Source organism: Nycticebus coucang, chromosome 22 (genome assembly GCF_027406575.1).
Source record: "Nycticebus coucang isolate mNycCou1 chromosome 22, mNycCou1.pri, whole genome shotgun sequence".
NCBI classification, from domain to species: Eukaryota; Metazoa; Chordata; class Mammalia; order Primates; family Lorisidae; genus Nycticebus; species Nycticebus coucang.
Genome location: NC_069801.1, coordinates 17,400,945 through 17,409,961, shown reverse-complemented (window position 1 = coordinate 17,409,961; position 9,017 = coordinate 17,400,945). Strand labels below are relative to the sequence as shown.

At 39.3% G+C, this 9,017-nt stretch overlaps 2 protein-coding genes across 2 annotated transcripts in view; one reads left to right on the top strand and one right to left on the bottom strand.

Moving 5' to 3' along the window:
* The window catches only part of LUZP1 (leucine zipper protein 1), a 90,876-nt gene that overhangs the window by 29,705 nt on the left and 52,154 nt on the right, over positions 1–9,017 (top strand). The gene's annotated exons all lie outside the window — the stretch shown is intronic.
* Positions 2,714–9,017, bottom strand: part of KDM1A (lysine demethylase 1A) — a 132,346-nt gene continuing 126,042 nt past the window's right edge. The window contains exon 22 of the mRNA XM_053575513.1: positions 2,714–3,057. The gene's annotated coding sequence lies outside the window, so the exon portion shown is untranslated. The remainder of the gene's footprint in view (positions 3,058–9,017) is intronic.

The following is a 9,017-nucleotide window of genomic DNA, read 5'->3' as shown; positions in this document are numbered from 1 at the left end:
TTTATTTATTTGGCTTAGAATTCATTGCCCACATCATACATATACTTTGTATATACGTTAGTGGAACTAGCTTAGCAATTGTGAAAATGACTGAAGTGATTGCCATATTACAGGTAGCACTGAAGTTGTTTGCTGTTCTTAGAAACCTTTGTTTACAAAAATGGAAGTGAGCATTTAACTGGGATCTGGAGAAATTTGGGTTTTAGTTCTAGTATTGCCATAGCCAGATATTATGACCTTGGACATGTTATGTAATTTTTCACAGTTTTCTCATCCGTAAAGTGAACGATTTGGACTGGATCATCTTTAAGGTCTCAATACTAAAGTTGAGTTGGTAAGGTCCTTGGGGCACATGTGTAATAGATCAGATTATAGTGCATTTTACTTTTCTTAGTCCAGACCCCTCATAGATGTTTTTACTTTGCTGGAAAACTTTTTTCTTGTCTTCTTCAATCAAGGGCCTTCTATTTCTTTTAAACTAGTCACAATTGTGACCAGCTCTAGGCATTTGAATAAACCTGCATTTTCATTTAAGACTTTATAGCTGAAAGAAGCTTTTAAGTATTTTTTAATCCAGTCCTCTCTATCACAAATGATGAATTAGAGACACTTATGAATGTTCTTGGTGAAGCCGTAAAAATTTCTTTAATTATTATATCTTGACCCTAATTATTATATCTTGATCCTGAGTACACATCTTTTAAATATTCTGTGTGATGGGAATTTTGCATGACACACTCCTGCATATCAAGGTACAATAGTTATATTACGGAGAAATATTTGTGTGATTGTTACAAGCTAACTTTTTTCATGAAACATCATTTTTACTAAGAAGGATGTTTGGCAGAGAAACTGTTTAGACTTAGTTTTTGGCTAATGTTGTCTTGTAAATGAATGAAATGAAGCGCGTTACTTCAAGGGGAGCAACTGCCAGTATTTATTGCCAGAAATAAAATTTGAGCTTTCAAGCAAAAAAAATAAAAATAAAAAAGAATTGTGGATAACTTTTATTTGCCACTGAAACGTAGGCAGCTTCCCAATACTTAAGACTTTTTTGATGTGATATTAACAAGAGTGCTGTTTTGATATTGAATAATAAAATGTTGACATTTTAAAGATTTGAATATTTGTCAACTTAGTGAACCCAGGATTTTCCAAATGATCAATGTGTGTCTGTATTAACAGTGTCATGCTTGGGTAAAAGATCCATTCAAAGTGTTAAATAGACCAATGGATTTTGTATTACAGAGTATGAAAAGTTCATTTATGGCTGCTAATTCCACAGTACAATTAACCTTTAAGAAATAACCATTTATCAAGTTATGGTATACTATTGAAGAATATCTAACTATCTTAAAAGATTATTAAAAAGTCATCTTTCCAAATACATATTGTGTAAAGTTGGATTTTCTTCCTATGCTTCAAATAAAACATGCTATTACAATGATTAAATATACTAGATAGGAGAATGCAGCAGCAGACATTAAAAAGAGGTGCTAAAAAGAGGTGCAGAAGTGTAAGACCAGTGTCACTCTTTTCGTCAAATTTTTTGTGGAAAATACAGGTATTTTTCATAAAAATGTTATTTATGTTAATATATAATGGGTTTATTATTTTAAAATCAATAGGTTTTTACATTTTCTCAGTTTTAATTTCTTTTTTTTTTGTAGAGACAGAGTCTCACTGTACCGCCCTCGGGTAGAGTGCCGTGGCGTCACACGGCTCACAGCAACCTCTAACTCTTGGGCTTACGCGATTCTCTTGCCTCAGCCTCCCGAGCAGCTGGGACTACAGGCGCCCACCACAACACCTGGCTATTTTTTTGTTGCAGTTTGGCTGGGGCTGAGTTTGAACCCGCCACCCTCGGCATATGGGGCTGGCGCCCTACTCACTGAGCCACAGGCGCCGCCCCAGTTTTAATTTCTTATGTAGTAAAGATAAGATATAATCTACATAAGCAACAGCCCTTTGAGGTCGTCAGTAATTTTCTTTTTCTTTCTTTTTTTTTTTTTTTGCAGTTTCTGGCCAGGGCTGGGTTTAAACCCGCCACCTCTGGCATATGGGGCCAGCGCCCTACTCCTCTGAGCCACAGGCGTTGCCCAAGGTCTTCAATAATTTTCAAGAGTGTAAAGATCTTGTCCATTAAGATCAAGAACTGATCTTGGCTCAGATTCACAATTGTTAATATTTTTCACATTTGCTTTATCTGTTTATCTGATTTTTTTCTTTTTGGCTGAAACATTTGAAAGCAAGTTGCATACATCATGACCTGTCACTCCTAAGTATTTTAATATTGGTATAACAATATCTAATATTAGTTCATATTCAGATTCCCCAGATGTTCCATTAAATATCCTTTATAACTTCCTTTCTCCTTCAGAATTCACATTAAGGATCTCTTGTTAAATTTGGTTGTCATTTATCTTTTAATCTAGAGTAGGGGGAAGCAAACTTTTTCTGTAAAGAGCCAGATAGTAAATAATTTCAGCTTTGTGGGATATATTGTCTCTTGTGAGGGAAAAGCAGCTATAAACAATACTTAAATTTTGGTTTCATACAGTAGAGAGTAATATGATGAGAGGAGTGGAGCTTTAGTTAGGATTATCAGCTAAGGCATTTCTGAGGAAGTGACATTTGAACATTGAAACATGGTGTGCAATAAAACTTTAATTTGTAGACCCCTGATCATAGGTCACTTTAATTTTGTGTAACTTTTAATAACATTTTCCTAATGAAGAGTCCAGGCCAGCTATAATGTCTTATATATTGGATTTGATTGTTTTCTTATGTTCAGATTCAGAGTAAACATTTTTGGTAAGAAGTACTACATAGATAATGCTATGCACTTCCCCTTGTGTCATATTCGGAGGCACATAATATCAGTATGTCCCATTACCGTTGTTGGTAAGTTCGATTTCTTCATAATAAAGGTGCCCGCTCCCCTTTGTAAGAAATCTATGGTAGCTGGGTGTTTTGGTGCAGGAAGTTGAGGCAGAAGGATTGCTTGAGCTGGGATTGTAACATTGGACTCCATCTTGGGCAGCAGAGACTCCATCTCTGGAAAAATAAAAAGAAATCTGTGGAATGACTTTGAGACAATGTAAATATCCTATTTTCCAAACAAATGGGTTTAGTGTCCTCTGATAATCTCTTCTTGAATCATTATTACATTGGTGATTGTGATTATAGTTCTCAAGTATCAGTATCTCCTTAAGTAATAAAAGCAGTGATAACCAAATTGTCTTTTCAAAATGCTTGTGAGCTTAGAAAGCCCTGTGCAGGGCGGCGCCTGTGGCTCAAAGGAGTAGCGCGCCGGCCCCATATGCTGGAGGTGGTGGGTTCAAACCCAGCCCCGGCCAAAAACTGCAAAAAAAAAACAGAGAGAAAGAAAGCCCTGTGCATATAAATCTGCACAGATGTGATCTTGTGGTTTAGTTTCTCATCATAGAGTTGTCTCCTTGAGCGGGTGAGCCTGAAAGATTGGGTCTGCATGTGTTGTGCTGAACAGCTGCCTTCTAGAAGCAGGGTTCCAAAATACAGCATCTTTCTCTTCTGAGCCCAAGGCTGCTTAAGAGAAAGAGACCTAACCTAGGTTGGACAGAATGTTATCTTTGGCTTTGGGTAGTTGTTCTCTATTCCTTATCACTTTTATTAATATTTCTTATATTTTAGTAGCTGAGCCCTGTAGTATTCTCTGGATCAATTTTGATCTAATTATATGTAAAAGCTTACATTAAAAACCAAGTAGTTACAGCTAGACACATGCACATAATAAAGATAAACATTTTCCCCTACCAGTTTCTTAAGAAGATTTTCAAACATACAGAAAAGTTGATAGAAAAATTGTTAACTGTTTGGCTTATGATACTTATGTAGCTATTAATATTTGAATTTCTGTATATCAAAATTATTTTTCCTGGGCTTGGTGCCTGTAGCTCAGTGGCTAGGGCACCAGCCACATACACAGGACCTGGCAGGTTTGAATCCAACCTGGACCTGCTAAATAACAATGACAACTACAACCAAAAAATAGCTGGGTATTGTGGTGGGTACCTGTAGTCCCAGCTACTTGGGAGGCTGAGGCAAGAGAATCACCTAAGCCCAGGAGTTTGAGGTTGCTGTGAGCTATGACGCCATGGCACTCTACAGAGGGCCACACAGTGAGACTCTGTCTCAAAAAAACAAAAAAAATTTTTCTTTCCTGAACTATTTGGTAAGCTATAGATGTATAACTCTGTAGAATAAAGGTAATCTACTCTATATAACCACATACCATTATTACTCATTGAAAAAAGTTTCTTATGAGTCCATGTTAGAATGTCTCCACATTTCTCAGGAATGTCTTTTATAGTTTTTTAAAAATATTCTTTTGGGGTGGCACCTGTGGCTCAAAGGAGTAGGGTGCCAGCCCCATATGCCGGAGGTGGTGGGTTCAAACCCAGCCCCGGCCAAAAAGGAAAAAAAAGAAAAAAAGTTCTTTTGAAGAACAATAATAGATGAGAGATTGACACATAATTGTACAGTACAGTTTTCTGCCTTGTCTCTTTACATTAAAAGTAACTACTCGGTAAGGCACCGGCCCCATATACCGAGGGTGGCGGGTTCAAACCCGGCCCCTGCAAATTGCAACCAAAAAGTAGCTGGGTGTTGTGGTGGGCGCCTGTGGTCCCAGCTACTTGGGAGGCTGAGGCAAGAGAATAGCTTAAGCCCAGGAATTGAAGGTTGCTGTGAGCTGTGTGAGGCCACGGTACTCTACCGAGGGCCATAAAGTGAGACTCTGTCTCTAAAAAAAAAAAAAAAAAGTAACTACTATGTTTATATGATGCCCTGCAGGTAGCTGTAATTAGTTGTGTTTCACTGGTTAATAAAATGTTACCAGAGGAGAGGGAGAGGGTGTGTCAGGGCTTACAGTTGATGATCAAGTGTTAGACTTTTCAGAATATCAGTGAGGAGAATAATAAATTGAAAAAGTGAGAAATCAGAATGATGCTTAGCCCAGTGCCTGACTCACAGTAGGTACATAATGAACAGCTTTTGACTTAAAGATATAACCAGAGGGGTTTGACAGAAAAGGAAAGACTGTATGTCTGTCCTCATTACTCGAGCATTTATTTGCTGATTCCAGGATATGTAGTATGTTAGGTGCTGTGGTGGAAGTAGTAGTAGAAAACAATGTTCTTGCTTTTTAGGAGATCACTTGAGCCCAAGAGTTTGAGGTTGCTGTGAACTGTGACACCACTGCACTCTACCGAGGGCAACAAAGTAAGACTCAGTCTCAAAAAAAAAAATCTTTGCCTTCATGGAGTTTACATATTAGTTGGGAGAGGTAAGCAGTAAATATATCAACAGTAATTTTGGATAAAGATAGAGAAAAATGATGGCTTCATACAGTAGTGCGTAATACCGATGAGAGGAGTGCAATTTTAGTAAGCAGCTAAGGCATTTCTGAGGAAGTGATATTTGGACTGTGACTTGAATTATAAGGAGGTGGCAGCCATGGGAATATTTGGGGGAAGGCAGAGGAAGCTCTAAGTAGAAAGTAAGGTGGAAATGCGCTGATCTAGTGAGGACCCAGGAGGCCGATGTGTAAGGAGCAATGAATGAAGAGAAGGACCAAAGAGAGTGGGGGAAGAACAAGATGGAGGTGAAGTAGGAGGGGACGGTAATAACTAGCTTTCATAGGGTTTTTAAGAGATGGGAAACCACTAAAGAATACAAATTGTACTCCATAAAATAGCTAAAGGATTCAGGCCATTGATAAGGGCTTGATTTCAAGAAATTTTTTTTTTTTTTTTTTTGAGACAGAGTCTCAAGCTGTCATGATGAGTAGAGTGCGTGGTATCACAGCTCACAGCAACCTCCCACTCCTGGGCTCAAGCGATTCTCCTGCCTCCACTTCCCAAGTAGCTGGGACTACAGGCGCCCACCACAGTGCCCAGCTATTTTTTTTTTTTTTTTTTTTTGTGGTTTTTGGCCGGGGCTGGGTTTGAACCTGCCACCTCCGGCATATAGGACCGGCACCCCACTCCCTGAGCCACAGGCACCGCCCATGCTATTTTTTTTTTTTTTTGGTTGCAGCTGTCATTGTTGTTTGGCAGGTCCAGGCTGGATTCGGACTTGCCAGCTCAGGTGTATGTGGCTGGTGCCTTAGCTGCTTGAGCCACAGGCTCCCGAGCCTGATTTCAAGAAACTATTAGCTGGGTGGATCCTGAGGATACTCCTTTCCCTCCTTTCCTTTTTTTCTTAACAGATGCAAACCAATGGGGGAGGGTCAGGGACATAGGAAAACAGACTATTCCTGACTCTCCCATTGGTATGTGACTGTTTTAAACAGATCTTTATTGAATAATTCATAATATCTTATGGGTAGGAACACAAAGAAATGACATTTCTACACCTTCAAGGAATCTTGCGTTGTTATTAGTGTACAGAGTTTACTATGTAGGGGAACAATGTATCTGTAGTATATGCTTATATGCTAAATAGCAGTTGGTGTTCAACAAGAGAGGTGTTAAAGAGCAGTGAGTGGGTGTGAAGGATTCCACTAAAGAGGAGATAGCATTGAATTGTTTCTTGAGTAGATAGATGAGATGGAGAAGGGCATTCTAGGCAGGGAAGTATTTGGGCAAAGTTACAACATGAAGAAATTTGTCTTCAGGAAATGAGTAGATCAGTATGTCCGCGGAAGGAAAAAGATAATGAGTTTGAATGACAGACTAAAGAATTTATTTTATTTATTTATTTTAGATTAAAGAATTTAGACTTTACCCTGTAGCTGTTGCGTGCACCCTTGAAATCTTACCTATGTTAGTCACTTGTGTTCTAAATCTGTTTATTCAGCTAATATTATTGCTGCGTGTGCACTTGTATTCTTTGAAACCCTTATAGCCCTGATCACTTACAGATGTAAAATTGAATTGCAATTCTGATACGTGGTTTACATATAGATAATAGATGCAGATTCAGAAAATGAATGAACTGGGAGGACGGGGTATCTTCTAAGTGATCTTGTTTCCTTAGGAAAGTTGATTGGATGGAATTTTTGTCACTAGTTGGAGAGTAGGGTGTCTGGACACTTAAATCCTAGGTCCAACCTTTTCTTCTCTTTGGGCCTTATTTTTTCCTCCAGTCCTCTTTTTCTTCTCTTTGGGCCTTATTTTTCCCATCTTTAAAATGAAAGGCTGGACTAGATGATTGCTCTGTAAGGAAGGATCTTTCCAGCTTTAATAGTCTTTGACTTTGTTCTAATACTGTTTGATGAAGGGTTGCAGTTTCAAACTCACTCTTGGCTCTTGCACACAGCATAGATTCTGTGTTGCAACTGTAGCACAGTGCATTGTACATTGGGTGGTCTCAGGCTAAGTTTTTTTTTTTCAGGTGAATCTTTTTCTGATAAGCCAGCTTTTTTTTTTGTCTCACTTTATCGCCCTCTGTAGAGTGCTGTGGCAGAGTGCTGTGGCATCACAGCTCACAGCTCACAGCAACCTCCAACTCCTGGGCTTAGGTGATTCTCTTGCTTCAGCCTCCTGAGTAGCTGGGATTACAGGCGCCCGCCAGAATGCCTGGCTATTTTTTTGTTGCAGTTTGGCAGGGGCTGGGTTCAAACCCGCCACCCTTGGTATATGGGGCTGGCGCCCTACCCACTGAGCTACAGGCACTGCCCGTTTTTTGTTTCATTTTTGAAAAAGAGATGTAAAATAGATGTAAAAAGATAAGAATGAGAAAATTACTTGAAACTTAGATATATATATATATAGGAAGCACATTAATGTGTATGCCAAGTGACTGACTATTGGGTCTATATAAAGTGGCACAGCATTGTGTCATTTTCCTGATGCTGTTGCAAAGAACAAGGAAGTTCAAAGTCCATGGTTAGTTTTTGCCTTTGGATAAGGCTTACCTCAGAGCCTGTGAACAGGGAGAGTCACTGAGTGCATTGTTTTCTAGTTTCCTTGGAATTCCTACCTCATAATTCGTATGATTTGAATACCTGTCTCAGCTGTGAATGACTGGAAAATCTGCAGTTCAAGCTTAGCTTGTTCAGCTTTGAAGTTTGTTTCCCCTGAAACTATTCCTAGGATAGCCTAATGATTCTTTTTTTTTTTTTAGGCCCATGTTTCTGGACCTTTTTTTTTCTTTTTGCAGTTTTTGGCCAGGGCTGGGTTTGAACCGCCACCTCTGGCATATGGGGCCGGTGGCCTACTCGTTTGAGCCAAAGGCACCACCCAGCCTAATGATTCTTATAGGTACTCAGAGCTATTTGGACATGAGTCTGTGTCCAGAGCAAGCGTAATGACTGTGGTATAAGGTGATAAAGTAGTCTAGCTTTATGTTGGACACTATTTGCCTTTATGCTGTTTTCTTCTAGGTCAGTGGAGCTCCATCCATTCCTTCCTGAATGAAAAGCATTTAGCTGACTTTCTGAGCATGCTCTGTCTTGTTGTTCATTTTTTCTTTGCTTTTCATTATTCTTTGCTGTAGCTCAGCCCATCTTTTAGTTGTGTCTACATGGGGCAGGAGCCACAAAGTTCTGCACATGTTCGCTTATGGGAAAAGAAACTTTAAAAGCATGAAGGAGGAAAGGAGTTTAGGTCTCTTACTGTGTTCATAAGGTTAGGATAAGGAGTGGGGAAGCTGGAGGAATGTGAAGACTTGATCCAGTAAGGCTCTAGACTAGAGGAAGAATTTGAGGAAGTGGAACTTTGGGTTGCCGGCAGGACAGAAATCCTTGAGGAATGTTCTCATATTGATAAATAGGTTATTTTTAGTTTGCAGAAAAAAGAGTAGTTTCATCAGTGTACTGGAATCTTGCACTTGTGCTTGTAACCTAAACTAATCGGCTTAGGCTATGCCAGAAAAGTGTCAGGTGGCATGTTCATTTCCTCCTAACTCTTCATACTGCCTGGTTTAACCCCTGCAAGTCTGTGGCTAGGCTTCAGGGCATTGGCAGTGGGAAATAATGGGGGAAGGGAGTGAGTTGCTACTGGTTGAGATGCTGCTGGTCTGAGCAGAGAAAA